Consider the following 18,751-nt stretch of genomic DNA (forward strand, 5'->3'; position numbering starts at 1 on the left):
CCTAATAACATGTCAATATAGCAACCCAGATTTCCTTTTTTCTAAATTACACAATAAGGAGTGTAAACGATCCTCGAAAACAATGCCACCTGATATGATTGACTTTGATGATGAATAACAACCAAAACCTCACCACACGTATCCCGTATGGCACCGATGGCGAGATGCACGATCGGACGCTACTCTACTATCCATCAATCATGTTCACTCTCATTGACGAGCCCGGGAAAAACAACGAGCGTCAAAAATTGGGAAATCACAACATGATCTAAACACTAGCGCCGCTCACACAACTAGCAACAGCACAACAAATCTGTCCGAAAGATCTGTTTCCCTTTGCCGCTCCGTCTGTGGCAGTTGTATAATTTTTGGACAGCCGATCCCAGTCGGACCCGTCTGCCAAACGATCTTGCCATCAAATTTTATCGATTCTGATTAATGTATCGAAACGGTGCGGGGGAATCTTCCGAAAGGGCCGGAAGATCGTTGCATAAGCGATCGCAATCGTGCCCGAGCGTCAGCCTGCGTCTGCGGCGGCGGAACTCGATTGATTGGTACAATTTTATTCGAATTGCAGCGCGCGGACCCTTTTCTCTCGGGTGTATCGAATTGTTGATCGGGAGGCTTGTTTTCGGTTTGATAATTTCGTGGGCTGACTCGTTGAGGGCCTCGTTGAGGAGGCCTCGTTGCCTGGTCCGAGCGGTTGTAGAGAAATAAAATTAAACCACACAGAGGATCCTTCACTCACTTCCGTCCGTTTTCGATGATGATCATGTTTTGAGCCCCACGGCACGTCGATTTGGGTATCGGTGGGGATCGCTAATCTTGCGTGAATCTTCTTCCTTCCTGCCTGGGAAACCGTGTTCGGCGGGCGGCTTTGTTAGCGGTTTGCATTTCCGGTCCGTCCGGCGCTTGACACCATTTTGGCCGAGCGCTCTCATGGGAGGAAGAGAATGCTCCCTCCTGGCTGTCTAATCGTTTCGAACTATTAGTGGAAAATTTAGCTTCCCTCGACCGCACGACCAGCGGTGAAAATTGCAGAAGAAGACTGGGGCGAATGGGGTAGATCTCTCCAAGACCCGAACGACGAACGATTAATTGATTGCATGACAAATTACTTCCCTTTGACCAGATGTCCCAGAATGTCGGATCGATCGATGCCGACTGTTTTCGATCGGGCTGTGTGTGTGTGTGTGAGTGCGCGGTTTGGCAAGATTGAACCAAGATTGAGATATCGTTACATCCGGCTGGTAGGGTTTATATCCCTCGTATCTCTACTTCGTCTACCCACGGAAGGTGCGTTTTTTCTTTCTCTTCCCAGTGCCTTCTAACCAACTCTCCGGTGTGCTCGGCAAAACCTTCTCTCGCCGGCTGTGGTAAAGGGCTCCGGTGTAGAATTACCACAGCCGTGCATTCGCCGCTACAATCGGCGTTTCTAAACGTGACTTCTTGCAGCGAATGCTCTCACGGTTTTTGGTTCGCGGGTACGCGTTGCTAGTACGTATGCAATCCGATACTCTGGCACGCCTGTGGTGGAAATTCAATGCGGCAGTGGCGTAACGAGGGTTCGGAAATCGGGCGGGCGGTACGTGGGGTTGCGGGTGGTATTCGTCTTCGAGTGTGACACATTAAGGTCCGCCTAACATTTGTGTCCGATTGACGCACGTTGAATTAGAGCGGGGTGTACTCATGGTTGGTGTCGTGCGTTAAGTGTTTGTACTTGGAGTGTGAACTGGATTTACTTTCCAACTAGTTGAATGTAAAAACCAAAACGTAAGACTTTAATCTGAAGTCTCACGTAGAAAAAATAGGAGTTAAAAATTGAGGAAGCATGTTGCTTGTGTGTTGCAAACTAGGGAATTTACTGTTGAGGTCACTTTAATGAGGCAGGTATACTTATTAACCTCGCACGGTCGGGTGGCAATGGCGGTAACGGCACCCATACGCCGGTCGCCATGCGGAAGAACCGTGGTTCAAATCCCAGCCGGACCGTTCCCCCGTAGTGAGGACTCTGAAAATCAAACTACGTGGAATCATTAAGTCTAGTATACCAGAAATATTAGGCACGAGAAGAGACAGAGAGAGAGGGAAAGAGTAACTTATACACCTATGGCAGAGACGGAAACTGGCCGGGTATCGAATCCCATCTCGAGAAAACTCGAAATGCAATGTCTGGTCGAAAACTCTTGAGGTAGTCTTTACTGTCTATGCCTTATATTCTATGTCTATCGACTCTGTGGTCTATGTCTAATATTTTGATAAGGTCTCGGTGGGGGATCTCGTAGATAGATATAAATCCAACCCGTATTTTAATAAAGATTTACACTTCTGGTTCCTCCCAGTAATTTTGAACTGTTGCTCTTACCTTAAACTGTATTCACTTGTAGCTGTTTTCCGTCGTTTACAATTCGTTGGTGCTAAGACCTTCCATCCGCTTCCTCCTGAAAGAATAATAGAAAATCAATGACATAGATTAACACACTGAAATTTTAATCTAACAAGTTAAATTGCTTAAGAAATACAAACAACACAATAAAATTACGACAAAATTGCAAAACTAAAGCAAAAAAAAACTCGAACAAACAATAAGAGAACAGCCATAAATGAAAGCGAAACAATTTGGCAACAACTGCTGGGAACATAATGTCACAAAATGGGGTTCCTTTGTAAATCCGGTAAGTCGCACCGGGCCGGAATCTCCCGGCGGTGCAAAGAACAGTTAGCGTATAGGGAAAAATGGCCACAACGCCACATGCATTGTGGATTTACCGTTGCGTGTGGAAAAGGCAGCATAAAACGCTGGAAAACAATAGGAAACAATAAACCTTTTTTTCATCTTCTTTTACTTTATACGGCGAGGTGAAGGTCCGGTCCGGGGTCGTAACGATTGGGCCGGGTGGAGGCAGTACACCCTGGGAATAGGGTCTGCGTTGGCCGCAGACCGTGATGTAAACACTTCCAAAATCACATTTTCTGATTACTTCATTTACGGACGTGCGGATCAAGCGAGCGAAATTACTTGAACGGTGTTAGTTGGCGTCGGTGTTGGCCTAAAGAACTGACCCGTGGGTGTGAGGCCCTGTTGATTGCTGTGTGCGTGTTTGGAAATTATGGCCGATGGGAAATTGGGAAGATGGGAAATGGCGGGCGTTACACGACCGGGGAGGGAAAAACGATACAGAAAACCTTCACTTTCATCTTATAGTTTTTTTCTGCTCTGTTTTCGCTTCCTTACCGAACCCAGGTTTACGTGGGCCGTTGTCAAGCGCATGGAAATCCCTTCAAAGCAGGCTTGCGCGGGAAAGGAAAATTATAGGTGATACAGATGTGGTGAGTCTTTTCAGTTGCTTCTCGGTTCCGTTCCCGGTGGTAGCTACAGCTACTCCAAAACGTGAGGGGGTCTTTGTTTTGGGAGGGCCCTGTTTGCGAGCAGGTTATGGCACCGAGACACCGAAAGCAAAAGGGTGTTTAGGAGTTACGAACGATAAGTGGGCTCACCCTTTTGTGGGGTTTGGTAATGGGCGACCAATATCATCGATAAGCAACGACAAAGTGTTCGAATAAGTATAGGTGACGCAGGTTAAGAATATGGACCGAAATTGCATGCTTCACCATAGTGCACTGATTAAGTATGCTAAATCGAGATAATATTGATTTGCGGTGATCGTTCCAAGGGAATACCAGCGTTCCCTAACTTCGATCCTGTTTGTGGCACTATCACCGTGTCGATGGATCGCTACTGGAGGTCCACAATTTTCTGGAAGCCTTCAGCGTCAGCGATGTCTCTCGGTTCCCGTTCTCCCCGGGTGGGCGATAAGTATGATCATTAACCAGCTTGTTGATTACTCCCACAATCGATATTAGGGCTAGAGCATCCAGATCACTGCGGTGAGTCTCGTTAGCAGGAAGAGAAATGTGGCACCGAAGGCAACACGTCAAGCTTGCCGAGAGGGCGTATCGTAGAAAGGTGGTGCACGGGTACTTTTGGAGAGGTTAAGGGAACCTCAAGAAAGCTGGACGAATTATAGCTTTCAGCGATACTGGTTTGTTGTTACGCTTTAGCTAAATGATTGTTTTGATAAAAAGCTATTTTGGCGTCCGGGTTACATGGTTTGTCGTTTCTCAAAGTTGAAGCTGAAGTTTGTGAATTGGACGTTACATGAGGATTAAATTAATAGCTCATTTAAAGAAGAAATGTATAGACTTTTAAACGATATCGTAAGCTTTTATCGTAAGTTGGGATACACTTAGCTGGAGCTAGAGCAATGGATCTTATAAACGAGCGTGAAGTGTACACATTCCAAATGAAGTTATTATTTGTTCAAGCAATTACTTCAACAAAAACAAACACATCCATTCACGAATGAAGTTTCAGCTGTACATCTGTTGTGGTATTGTGAATTGAAGTAAAAAAAAATCCATTCTCTCACACACGCTTACGGTATCTACACGTTTTTTTGCCCTGATACGCCACCTCATCGTACCGTAACCGTGGCCAAATGGGATCTATTTTGGAATTTAATTCACCCATCCAAACTCAAACTCCGTACGTCCATGGGCTCGATGTCGGCCAAGACAATGTCCTCCCCAAAAACGGTACCCAGCAACATTAGGTTCCGGTTGTCCAGAATTCGATACGCGCACACGGTTGCCTCGGGTTTGATGAAAACTTCAAACTTTTATTGGAACCCGATGTCTTTTAGTGTCGTGAATTTTCGCTCTTTCACTATCCGGGGAGTTGTACCCGTGCAAAAAACTTGTCCAAAAGAAATTAGACTTCAAGATGTAAAAACCGCATAGACTATTCCCAATGGTGGTGCGTGGTTGAATCTACAATTTTTTGAATGTATTTCCCCCCATTGCGATTCTTCTTCGGTTAGTTGTGCCAGAAGAGAGAGAGAGAGAGAGAGAAAAAAAAAATGGCACTGAAACAAGACCTTCACCGTTTTCTCAAAGTTCGCGGCATACGGTCTAAGCCAGCGGGAGGGTGGTACTTTCGGAATCGACCGAGAGCGGTGAAAATTGTAATTTCATCCCATATCTCCGTGCCCGTCGCCGGTCGTCGCACATCATTTTCGGTTCGATTAACCGATAAACAAAGTTGTCACGACTTTGCGCCGTTCGGCAGGGCGAAATCGAATCGATCCTTCTATGGCAGAGAGACCAATGTGCCAGAGTGTGTGTGTGTGTGTGTGACGGGCGCGGCTAAAGTCAAGGCAAAGAAGGGGCGCCCTCTAGCTCCGAAAGCGTAGCGTGACATGCTCGAGGGAGGTGTCCTCTTAGTTCAGGGTCTGTCCCAACCGACAACAAAAAAATAGGCAGTTCCGGTGACGATCGTTCCATGCCAACCATCCCGGATGGGAGGTGTATCTCCGGCATTGTGGTTTATTGTGTGCGCAGGGTAATGACCATTTTTCCCCTAACATTGTGAACGTTGGAAAACTGTTTCCATGGAGGCAGTTCCTTCTTCTGCTCTGTAACCGATCCTTACGCTTTCCGTTTTCGGGAGGGGGAGTGACAGTTTAAAATTCATTACGGAACACTCATGTTTAGCCGGCAAACTTACACCGGAGGCTACGATCGAGAGCTCTCAGGGGTACCAAACCAGCTAGTAAGATCAATAAATTCGACGGTTTAATATTCGTACATGATTTAATTATGCGCCTTTACGGTGCACATTTCGTGACATGGCTCGGTGAAATGCCTATGAAGTGTGCTACAATTCCGATGGAATGTCGCACGACTCGTGCAGTCGACGGAGTAAGCCCCAAAGATGGAATAAGATAGTTTTTGATAGAAATGTGGCGTTTATTCCCTGCTCGCGGGAGAAAACGATCTCATTCAAATAAATGTGCAGTATTGGACATGTCCCGAAGCTGCGACCGGTCAGGATCTTCGCTCCGTAACACTGGTCCAAACACAAGGTGTAATTGAGAACAATGTGGTAAAGTCAAATAGAGACACGCTGCTTAACCGCTCGATAGTCACCGAAAAAGCATTAAAACACGAGCTCTAAGCAAATGCGTTGTGGGCTTACAGCTTTAACAATACTGTACTCGGGTGATCGGGTGGACAACAATGATTTCTTGTTTAAGATAATGTGTTTCCCTCCAATTGGGCGGACAGTTGGGCAAGCAAGGGCAGCGAGCGAGTCCGAAAACAGTGCCATTAAAAGCAACGACCTGCACGGAAGTTGGCCGCAGCGATTATTTTGCCCGCAAGGCGTTCGCGTGAAGCGGGAGCCTTTGTGCCCCGGTATATGATCCCGATGTCCGAGTGTGTCCGAAGTGAAGGAGAAATTGTCCGTGGAAAGGCTTTCACGCTGTGCCGCCGGCAAACAGCACGGCACAGTTGGCGTCGGGTAGCTCCACGCCTGTCGGAGCTAGATCTTTGACGTTCCTTTTCATGTGCTTCGGGAGGGGTGAGTCTTCTGGAGCGTCTCGTTGTTTTCATGCGTCCCCTAATAAGGCCACGCGGAATCAAGTACCATTACCTGGAGTCGCTATGGAGGTGGAGGCTTCGGTGGCAAGTTCGGAGACTTGCAATTTACGCGCCACCGTCTGTACGCCATTCGGTACGATCGTTACAGAAGCCGCCGACGACATCATCGTCAGGCTGCGTCTAGATGCGCGTATGGAGATGATGGGTCGACCACCTTCGATGCGTTACTTTCTACGTTCAATTTACGGACCCGATGGGGACCGGCGCACCCGATGACTTACAGGGGTGGACGATGGGAGTTGTTCCTGTCGTGATTGAAGCACGTGACTCACGGTGCTGTGGTGTTATTGGCAGCAGTTACCGAGAGTGTCCACAGGGCTTAGATCGGTCTGGAATGCACGCAACAAGAAATTGGTCCGAAATGGGGGACTGCCTGCGCCAAACATGATGATGATGATTATTAGCCTGTGCTCTGTGCGTGTTGAGTCATGTGGGGAGGATGTATGATTTTTTTTTCTTCATTTTCGCAAATTTGTCATTCATGTCGTGTTTGCAAAATCATAAATTGCACACACACACGATGAGTCTGTAATAATAATACAAATTTCGTACGACATAGAGGAGATGAGTGCGAAATGAGATTTCGGACGACGCTGATGTCCTAAGAGCTCTGATGCTTCCCAAAGGCCGCAAGTTACGCGGGTTGGTTAGCTTTTTATGGAGTGTAAGCATTAGAGAGTTTTATTTGAATTTTAAGCAGTTTCTTGGAACGATTTATCTCGCGCTGGCCGTCGGTGGAGGGCATGAGAAAGATCCCAAAGATCACAATGCTGATGACAGTCTGGATATGGTCATGTTTTCGCCACAGTTTGAGCAATCGGCAAACAACCAAGAGCTCTCTCGCGGTTCCCGCCGTGTCCGGGGCTTAGGCCATTTTCCCGATGACAAGCAGAAGGCGCACCCGGAGGGCATATCGAAATATGACACGGTCGACCCGAAACGGTAAGGCCCGCGCCTGTCAGCCCACCGCACGATCCGGACGCCAATGTCTAGACGAAACTCGGAAGTGTTTACCGACTCCAGGTGGTTACATATCGTCAGTGTGCCGCGAGTTGACGCAAACAAGACGACCCCCGGGGGCGGGAAAATAAAATGGTCTTTTAGCGTGCGACAGCCTCTCTGGCGTTCTCTTCGAGCGGGCTTTAAACCCTGTGCCGGTTGGGGTCAGCTAAACAAGCGCACCGGAAAAGCGGTGCAGAAAAACTGGGAAGACGATCGGGAACTTCAATCGGCGCTCGGTTCGGTTTTGCTGTGGCGAACGGCGGTCGTGATATCAATTTTGGTGTCGTCTTTGAGCTTTTGAATAATATTCAATTGAAAGAATGCACTCCCCGGCCATGCAAGGGTCGGAGTTGCCGTGGCCCATGGGAAACGGTGTGGGAAAATTGAATGTTTTCGTATAATAAGACGATTTGTTTAACATGGCGACATTAATCGGAGTGGGTCAGAGAGAACGAGAAAAAAAAATGGTTTGCCATAGAAAGGCGATTATTATTTTTGACATTCGAGCGAAAAAGGGTAAAGTTGAGCTAGCGGAAAACTTTCTACGGCAAAAGACTTTGAAAATAGAGTTTATTGCAAGAAAAATATGAGCTTAGTAAATTAATGTCTACTTAGAGGTCGCTTTGGACAACTACTAAATATTTTATAGCATCTTGCCATAACATTTGCTTCAGCCTCTGACGTATCAAAAGAAGATATTTGTTGATCGAGGCCTTCAGGCATGTCTTGCCACAGAGTAGATTTTAATGAAAAGATGTACCATTCTCTTTCTTGTCGTGCGCGTGCATGATGAATCAAGCCCGCACCGCAAGGCCATCCGTTTAGGCAGATTATTGAAAATTAATAGTAACCATCCTGCTTAAGCAATATTGAGTGCGGCTAATAAGAAGGTCAATGGAGCAGGCACGACGACCTGAATCGCCTAAAATTACTACCGTTCGTCATGGCGTGACAGGAAGCGATCTTATTCTTCTGTGTGTTCCCCCATGACTTAAATTTAGTGCGAGCCAGGCGTAAGTAAGCGTTCAATGTTTAGCTTCACTCACTCCCTTTTTTCACCACAGTACCGCCAGTTGAGTGTTGGGGAGAACTGGGAACGAACCTGTGCCGAAACATGGCGTATCGTGCCGCCCCGAAGAAAGGCGGGAAAAGCTGTGAAATCTAATTAAAGATCAATTATAATCCTCTTAGCACGGAGGTAATGGTGAATGTTGAGGGAATGGGAGGCTTTACGGGCATTACCTCCGGGCCTCAAATGAACCGACGCACCCTAAAGGCAGCGTATTGCGTGCGTATAAATTTACACGTTGAGCAGCCGGAATCGTGCCCGGGTAAAGGTCGATCGAATTTATTAAATTGCCACCTTTTTTCCGAGGTGCGCAAAGATTGTGAGATCGCGTACGTGGGTGATGCATGCAAATGACGGCACACGGAGATGCAATCACTTACACAAGGACGGCCTATATTTGGGTAAACGCGTGTACCGGAACAGATTCGCATACGATTTGCGCACAGGATGTTTGGGAATAGTAAAACGGCCGATCCAACGTGTGAAAATTGATCGAGGTCACGGATTAGCGCACGGAGTGCTGGTAGAAATCGAACGGTGCTATAAAAGTCACCCACTCGCGGGTGGATTAAGCACGATCCAAGACGGAAATGGGTTCGAGACAAATCGAGACCTTCGATGAAAGGCCGTACGGCCGATTTAGCAAACCATGGGCGAAAATTTCACTCGAAACGCCAAAATTGATGTCTAAATTAGTACTACCACCACTGGCTCCAGTCATTTCGTGCGTCCTACTACTCGACGATATCCTCATCAGGTTTTTTTTAGCCATTTTTTTGCTGTACGGTTTGTCTAAAAATACCCAAAAATCATTACATTTCTCCAGCGTAGCAGCAAAAATGTAGGGTTAAAATACATCAAAACACGTATCGGGTGTCATAAAGCGTCTTCCAAAATGGGCAAAAACCGCTCATTGCGGAGCAATAGGCCATGTACACGATGCGCATTACGGTGCGTAATCGAATCGGCTCATCAGGCAGCGTGGTTCGCCGAGTGGTTACGTGCTATTCGCGTGCCTGCCTATTTCGTTTGGACCTCCGGATACACTCCGGAAAGATCGATCGATCGAGACTGAAGCGAAACAGACAGCGGAAAGGGGGGGGGGGGGGGGGGGGGAGACAACAACACAAAAACCAACCACCGGGTTTTGCAGCCCGATGATGATGAGTGTTTTTGTGCCCAGTTAGCTTGTTTGGTGATTTCCTCTCTGACGGATTCTCGTGCGAACGGAGCATATGTACGTGCTTTAAAAGCCAGCAAAAACGTGCGTATTTATGGTTCACTTAGATTTGAATGATTGGTTGATTAATATTGATTACCGTGAGCCTTGAAGGTAGTTGGAGGATACAAAGGGTAATGGCGGAGGTTGATCCTGCAATGCCGCGGCAATCAGAGGTATATTTGGAAGGAAAAAAAATGTCGGTTTAATGGCCACTCAGAGACTACGGCAGAAGAGATATTGCAGGCTCACTGGGAAAATCTTCAATATTCTTCTTTGTTATTTGGCTTCGGCTAATCCTGGTCGGAGCTGAGCTAATAGCCTGGTCCATTTTGAAGTTGCTGTATAGCTTTTGAAGTCAATACAGAATATTGAAGTTATGTTCGGTAGATATATTAGTTTAAACAAGATTTCCAAGAATTGGCAAGGAGCACAATGCTAGGATATTTCCCAGAGTTATCGTGGCTTTAATGATCATTCCCGTAGTGAGGACTGACTATCCAACGATGTGAAACCAATTAGTCTATTGTGCAAGGAATGGCAGCCATGATCTTAAGAGGTCGTTAGGTCAGAAGAAGAAGATCATTCTAGACTTATTAGTGATTAGTAGGCCATTTTGAGACCCAACATTCTTGTAATCTATCTTCGAACATGCTATTTTTCAAAGCATACAATCCATGACGAATTACACATGCGTAGATAGAGTTTGGGAAGCAAAAAGCATCCCACAATCAACAACGTATTCACGGCTCACACACACGCCATCACATGCTCACCATCTAAGGAACTCACCACACAAAAGATACCGAAAGTTGTGCTATCCATTTTTTCCATCAAAGCTTGCGCACCTCCCGTGAGATTCGCCAGTTTGTTGCGATTGTTCTCAGACCAACCCAACATGCCGGTTAAAGGGAATCAAGAAGATGGGGGCGAGAAAGGTGGAGTACCTCCTGAAGCACGGTGGAAGCCCGCGCTCGCCGACAAACACGCAAAGCCCGCTCGTCGGTGCTTTCGTAATGATGATTATGAGGAAGATTATGATCGATTTACAGCTTTCTTCCCAGCTTTCTTCACAACGCGTTCTCCGTGCGTCTCGTGCGAGTCACCGTCGTCACCATTCGTCGGCGTGGCGTTGGTGGCCGTCTTCCGTCTCAGATTCCGTCCCATGCAATGAGCATTATGGAATTGTGATGCTACAATTTAACTCACGGCAAAGTGGCAGTCGGCAGGTTGGCGAATCAAAAGAGAAGGTAGCGTGGAGCGTGTGGCTCACAACACATCGGCGAGCGAGCAGGAAGGTTCAACGCGTTTCGAGCGTCTGAAGATGTGACCGGCGAAAGGAAAAACTCGACACCTTCCCGCCTCGCCTCCCGACGACGGAAACCGTCCCGAGCATCTCCGGGGGTCAGTCGGTGATTGGGTTGGGTAAGTGCACTTTACCGGTGCCATCCTCCTCCGTTTGCTCGGTTGGCTCCGGCAACGGCCTCAACAAATGCTCCAAAATGTGAGGCCTTACGGTGCTTAAGGAATGTGAACGTAAAATGCATTCCACCGACTCGATCGCAACTTAATCTGGGCTTTGGCTAAGCAGTGGCTACCAAGCGCGCGCGCGCGCGTTTTGCAGTAGCTTACACACGTGATCGCATCAGGGAAAAGGGCGACGCGTGACAAAATGGCGCAGAGGAAAGTTGAAGAGCAAAAGGTCGTCGGAGCAGGTGTAGGCGGGGTTAGTTGATGTGTGGTTGCTCTTCTGTGTTTTGTTTCGGGGGCAGTAAATCTAAAACCACTTAGCTCGGGACACGCACAAACAACACCAGCGAAGGGGGAGCTGGTTGTGCAATGTTTTGCAAGAAAGATTCACCGGTGGCAAGTTTGTCGGTGTTGAAGATGAAATGTGTGTGACGCAAAAAAAAAAATGCCCACGATGCGGCCGCTCGGAAGCAACGCTGGTGTGTTACGGCTGGGCGAACGATTTTTATTAAGGCGGCGCCCTGTTCCGACCGAGCAGGACCGATTAAAGTCACCGAGAGTGTTACTGTCTCGTCGATTTGGCGCTAATCGAAAGTTTGGAGCGAAATTAAGAAATTTCGCAAAAGAAACGCAGAGCTCTGAACCGATCAGCAAAAAGGGTTGATTATGCAACGTACCGCGGACGGACGGGGTGTAGGTTTCTTCGATCGGATGGGAAATGGTGGAAAGATTCCATCGCTAATCACCTGTCGCGGAAGGATGGGCTACGCGTTTGCCTTTCATTGGTGGTGGGTTTAATACAATTAATTATCGAGCAGCGGGTCCGTTGGATTGCAATCAAGGTGACGGTGTTTGGCAACCGCGAAGTAAAAGGATTTGTGAGGGATAATCGTAGTGATTGTGATGAAAGTTGGGATAGATTCGTACCGAGCACGGGTGATGTAGGGTGTCCGGGGAAGCAAACCATTCACCCTGCCGGCGGTGTCCCTCGAACGGCGATGGAGAAATGTATTGAAGATTGGTGTGGATAGAAAAATGTGTGGTGTCATAAGTTTTGAAGGGATCGAATAGGTTAATTAGTCATACATGTTTACGTGTAAGTGACAAGGTCATCGAATAATCTATCTTGGACAGGCTTTGTGATAGACCATCCTATAGATAGACGTTTATTATGCGAATTCATAAACCATGAATAATTTGACACTAACCTAGGGCTTTCTCTTTGACATTTCAAACAAAAATGTGAGGTTCAAATTGGATATTCATTGTCAGTAGTTTCCTCACCGAATATCTTTATACCGGATAGTATCTATATTTGGAGAATCCGGGAGGATACAGTTTCCTGGTAAATTCCAAATAATTCCACGATCAAACCGGACTTATAAATAGTCCAGATTAAGCTTATGAAACAGGCAATGGAAGTAAATAGATTTGATCGGCAAGGTCAAGTCACAGTCTTTAGCTAGCCAAGACGCTAAGTCATGGTCCAGGAACTAGAGTTGGAGATCTTTGGGAATCAAATTACTTCTCAGGTCCGTATGAAGATTAGTGTTATTTCCTCTTCTCACCAAAACCACATGATGGGACTAATCTTCGACAGTAGCCAGAACCTCAAAAACCTTCGGAACGAATCCTAGGTAATAAGGTTTACTAAAACCTCAAAAAAATGATGGAGGATACAAATTGTCCAAGAATCTATATGCGTGAAGCAGTAATATGATAACCCCAAATCAAGTTGCTTAACATCTTCCAACACAAAGTCCCATTCAAGTTTGTGGTTCTTTAGACACCGGTTATTGAATAAATAACTTCATCTTAATACGTATGATTTACGCTACAGCTCAACTGGCGTAAGCACAAGTGACAGTGACACAGTCGGCTTTGAAGCAATTCACCGGCCACCGGTTTCCAGGCTTCAAACTCCAGCAGCCATGATTGACCGCTTGAGCTTCAAAACTCCAAGCAGCTTTCAATCGGCCGATTGAGAGCGGTCCGCTCGCTTATGATTATAGTCTGTGCTTTGACTGGCGACCGGTGGCAGATAGCAAGGTCTTAGCAAAAGTTAGCAACGAACCAGCAATGGACCAGGTTTTTCGTTTTTGTTCGGCGACAAAACAATGGGCCAAGCGTTACAGAGCGACCGCGTCTTGAGGGCTCGGCTGATGCATGCGTTAATTTCGCACGATCGCTCTACGGCACACCGCACAACGGCGCCTGTGCCTTTTATCTCTGGGACCGTAGTATTTTGTCATGCGTTCGGTAGCGATCAAACCCGGGGAACCTTCACGTGAAGCGTGAACTATAAGATTAAAAACTTATTTCGAAACTCACGTCATGTTTGTAACCTCGTTTTGGTTTTTGAAGGATTGGCGTTGTGGTTAAGATCGGTGAAAGACGGTTTTTGGGAGTGTAATAATCGGTTCCAATGGTGGCCAATGTATGATCATGATCAATTGGTTCAATTGGAGCAGAGATCCGGCGTACCCGTCCTACGCGCCATTATTATGCAAACAGATCTGGTACAGACAATTGTCTTACGACGCGTGTGTGTGATACCTGCAGGCAAGCGGTAAGTAAGTAAGTGGATTGCTTAAGCACAGATCGTTATCCCAATACCCGAAAAACCGCAGGCCCGCAATCTGTTCCCCAACCACACTTCCGTTCCCGATTTGGCGCATTACCCAAACGAAGGCCACCCAGCCAGCCAAAGACGCGGCACGATAAATCTTCCCTGCTTAAGACAACAACCAAACCAATGCTCATTTGTATCTTTTTGGGTAGATGTTGGGTGCGTGCGCTTCAAGATTTACGGTAGGCATCATCTCTTTCATCTCAGGGAGGGCTTTCACCAGCACCACCTTAAAAGGGACGGTTGCACCTGTGCACCGTCTGAATCCAACACCCGGCACGGGTTAGGAAAAGTATAGTTTTCTGCTCCAGCCACGTACCCAGCCCAGTGAAGCGCCTCCGCGCTAATAAGCCCCAATAAAAGGTATCGAAATTTTCCGGTTTAGTTTTATCGCGACCGAGGGCCGATGGTGGGGGAGATCGCCGGGACTCCGGTTAAGTGCGTCGCCCGTCATTAGCAAATAGAAAGTGACAACTGGAAAATGGTCTTAAATTTATTGGCTCCAAGCAAATGAGGGAGTAGAAGTTGGAGTACAAGTCGTGAGGGTCACTCAATTAATTTCATAATATGAATGCCACCCGGTGTAGTTTGTTTTTGGTAAAAGCCTTTTACAGTAGGTGGCGTGGGAGTGTATGGGTCTTATCTGTTTTCTGGTGCGCTGTTGTAGGTGGACTGTTGACCTAAGACAAGCGCCACATATTAAAAGCTTTTCTGGAGAATCTTGAGATATTGGAGGTTATTGAACGAACCGGGTAGGATAGGTCTCCGGAGAGCTCCAACCGGAACGTAAGTAATTTCTTCCGGATCTGAGGCGAAACCACGTCAACGACACTCCCGGCGCCCTAAGCTTCTGCCCGGCAAATGCATTCTGGTTGCTCATGCTCACGAACGGGGCGAACAAATTACTGCGGACCTTGGTGCTTCGGCAAAGGTGGGATGCACCGATTCGCCTCGGGGAGCAAGATGGCCGTGCAGAAGAAGGGACTTTTATGATACTTCTTCATGACTTGGTCCATGTGGCTGGTGAGCAACAAGTTGTTCGTGCCCAGGTATGGGAAGGAAAAGCTTCCCGATGCGTCGGCGATAACGAAACGGCACTTGCAAGCGGGTGCATCAATTGCAACCATGGATGCGTGATGCGAGCGGACAAATGCTTACTGCACAAACCAGAGGAGTACTCCGCGAAGTGGAGGAAAGCATAGATGACAGTTTCTCATGCTGACACAGGCTTGGAGACATAAAAGTGCAATGTTTTCTTACCAATTACGTAGACGTAGTCGGGTGAAGGTACGTTGAGCGGGGAAGGGGAAGGAAGAAAGTGAGGGATTTGTGTGTACGCAACACACACACACACAGAGTAGAGTGTCTTTGCTTCTTCTTTAACTCACCCGCTGGTTTGCTTAATCATCATCGTACCGGTGGTGACACAGGAGACAACCGCGCTTCGAGCGCTTTTCTTCCGTGCGAGCGAGATTTTCTTTGAATTGCACGATGCCATCCGAATGGTGGCCGGGTCGTACGCGGTGCAATTATCCCGCCGGTGTGGACTCTCACTATCTTTTGAAATATTGCCGCCATGATGCTTTTTTGTTGTTGATGCGTGTCACAGCGCCGGTCCCGCATCTTCTCGTGCGGGAGATGAAGCGGGTACCGCGCTACGTCGCAAAAGCGAATGATCGATAAATCTCTAGTGTAGTCTGGTGGCTGAGGGAACTCTGGCGACCGGTAGGGGAAGGTCAATGATGACCGTGCGGGTTTGCTTTCTGGCCGATGAAAGGATAACGTACACGCGGGGCGATAATGTAAGCTTAGCGGGATGAAAACTCATCGTAAACATGTCAGCCGGGGGAGAAAACTTATTGGCCAACTGTTATCGTTGTACGGGGCACGGAGTGGAAGATATTAAGCGCCAGAGAGCTATGTGCGTGTGTGAATCTGTGATGGAGTTTTTAAAATGTAACTCTTTACAAATCGGTGAATTGCGTGACGTTGTTGTAAGCATCGTATTAGTGCATGGAGAAGCGGTTCTGAGAAGTGGACTCTGTCAAAAACTGAGGAACGAAACTAAGAGGAACTGAGTCACGATCGGGAGAAAGATGCTCAGTAGGATTTAAGGACCATCGCAATTGGACTCTCCAGGCTGCAGTGAGCTGGCAATGTATTGAGAATGACACCGAACGACTCAACCATTAAAATCTTTATGGGTAGTCCACATGGACGAAGGACTGACTATCCAGTTACGGATAAAATAAAGTAATTGAAAGCCAGAAATAGCAGGCCGAGACCTCTCGAGGTTGTAGTGCCAAAGAAGAAGAAGGCATGGGCAGAGGCATTTTTGGTCCAAGTTTAGATGCAGTGATGAGGTTAATGCTTCAGGATATAGAATTGGCACAGGACAACGCTAGATCTTCAGCAGTTTTGAGGAGTAATCCAATAGGTCACGAACTATAACTGTCGTGTTATTTATTCTGGAGTTATCCTCGAGATATCTTGAGTTGGAAAATGTTGGATACATCGTTTGCTCGTCTTATCTAGCTACCAAAGTCCTAAATGAAATTGTCATGACCTAGTAGCTTCTAAAGCCTTGAAAAAATCTATCAAATTCAAATTCGCGATACTACAAAAGATTCTATGCAAATACAGCCAAATGTCGGGACAAGTATTAGGAGGTGAACAAACAAAACCATAACATTAAAAATTCATCAACGCTCCACTTTTGCGGTTGTTCAATTTTCTTCCTGTGCAACATTTTTGTAGGCTAATTCCAAACCCATCTTCCCATCTTCGGGAAAGGCTCTTTTGACCTGCAGCCGTAGCATAAATATGCATGCTATTGAGCTACTTTCTCACCTTACAGTGTGTCACACTATCCACACAACCCCATCCCATCATACGGTTTGAAATTGGTTTGAATACAAACATTCTGTCGGCCTGCTTCTTTTTTCGCTTCTGCCTGGAGCAAAAAACCAAATCAACAACACAGCTTGGGAGGGGAAATCTTAGCCATCGCAGTAGGGTGCACAAGATGCAAGAGTTTTCCGCTCTACATACGCCCCTGTTTTTTTGGAATACATCTCGGAATGCATCTGTGCAGCCCGGTCTATGGCTATTGTGTCCCGGCGAAGGTTGAATGAAGTGATATACTTTTCTCATTAGCATACGGCTCACTCTCACTTAGCGTGTTCCGGGGCTTTCTTAAGATTGGGAGCTGGAACGAACGCATCGCATGAATGAAGTGGTTGAACTGTAGTTTAGGTTGGAAAAGGCATCTCAATTCGGCGGGTGTTCTTGCACACGGCAGTTGTTTCGAAGCGGAAAAAGAGCATCAAAGCTCGAACATTATTACCACTACAACCAATGCATACGTATGAGCGTATGAGAACTGGAACACGGCGCGATCCATTTTATTGCCGAATGGTGGTTATTCAATGACGAACGGTTACACATTACCGGCTTCAACAATTGCGAATTGTGCAAATGGATGTGGTGAAGCTGTACAGCCATAACACCGCTGGAAGTGCGTGAACAGGAAGAAGCTAATGCAATTATGCTTTTCGTTGCTTCTGCATAAGCGATGGAACTGGTGTTTGTGGACCATGCACACAAAGTCGAAACACTATCCGTATGGTGGTTTGAAAATGATAATTTAACTTTGATGATGATTCATGAATAAATAGTTGCTGCAAAAGGGTAGCTTGGCGACACGAGGTGTGAATTAGCATACCGCTGTGTGACATGCCGTCTTTATCGATTTTCGCCTTGTTGGGATGCGGTAAAGATTATACCCCGGTTGGAGCAAAATAAGGCAAACCGCGTGCGTTACAAGATTCGGTAGCTCGTTAATATTCTAAGCCATTGCGTTAGTAACCAAATTTATCTTCCTGGTAGCGGGTACAGCCGATTTGCAATTAGGTAACTAGCTAGAATGGTATTGCTTATTATTCAATTATCGGCCATAATCAGACGAGCGTCGTCACGAGTGACAAGACAACTCGATCCGGATGTAGATGGACAGATTTGGTGGATTTAAGCGATAGGGCGCTTCAATGTTGCATAAATTGTGTTTCTTACGGAGAACGGTTAGTGAGGTGCTCTAAAACCGAAACCGGATTAAATTTTGTAGAATTATTTTTCTTGAAGAATAGAACCGACAAAATCGATACATCATCCACAGCACGATCTGATTTTATGACGACTTTAAAATATTCGTCCTATCCTAAAGAACACAGTTTCCCTTTTATTTCGGTTACGGAGGCGTTCATGTGTTCCAGATTGATGGAACGAACCAAAAATGGTAGGCCCTCAGTTCCTCCCCTTCGTTGGACAAAATCCCCGGAATCGAATAAAAATGTCCTGGTTGAGAAAATATGAGTCATACGCCCTCTGCATGTCTAATTCGGGCGGGTAGAGCGTGCCGCAGCAACATAGCAATATGCCCGCCAGCAGCCAGCCATGAAAAATCATCCGGAAGGGACGATTAGAGTTTAGCTTTTCATCTCACTGCTCGGTAGACTACACGTGACATGCCGGTTGATAGGTTTCCCGAGCATTTCTTTAATGTGAGTGCTACCGGCTAGAAGGAGAAGACTTTAAACGGTGAAGTTAATTTTGGGTACAATTTATTTTGATGGGAATTTTCCCCCAGTTTTCAAGCATGGTAGAGATTTTAGAGGAAAATTATTGATTGAGATCTAAAGAATCATGGTAGAATTTAACAGCATCCTGACGTTGATGCTCGAAAACATGTTTTCAGTCGGAAAAGCTGTGAGTTTTTCGCCTGAAATTCTTGTTTTTTTTTACTTTTTAACGAAATATTTAGTTCACCTACTTTCTATAATAAATTTTGATGTGTGACTTTGCA

At 46.5% G+C, this 18,751-nt stretch overlaps 1 protein-coding gene across 1 annotated transcript in view; it reads right to left on the bottom strand.

The window, feature by feature from the left end:
- LOC118514368 overlaps nt 1-18,751 on the bottom strand; it is an 87,230-nt gene that overhangs the window by 59,035 nt on the left and 9,444 nt on the right. Inside the window, exon 3 of the mRNA XM_036061223.1 lies at nt 2,366-2,441. The gene's annotated coding sequence lies outside the window, so the exon portion shown is untranslated. The remainder of the gene's footprint in view (nt 1-2,365; nt 2,442-18,751) is intronic.

The sequence above is a fragment of the Anopheles stephensi genome, chromosome 3, assembly GCF_013141755.1.
Source record: "Anopheles stephensi strain Indian chromosome 3, UCI_ANSTEP_V1.0, whole genome shotgun sequence".
Lineage (NCBI taxonomy): Eukaryota > Metazoa > Arthropoda > Insecta > Diptera > Culicidae > Anopheles > Anopheles stephensi.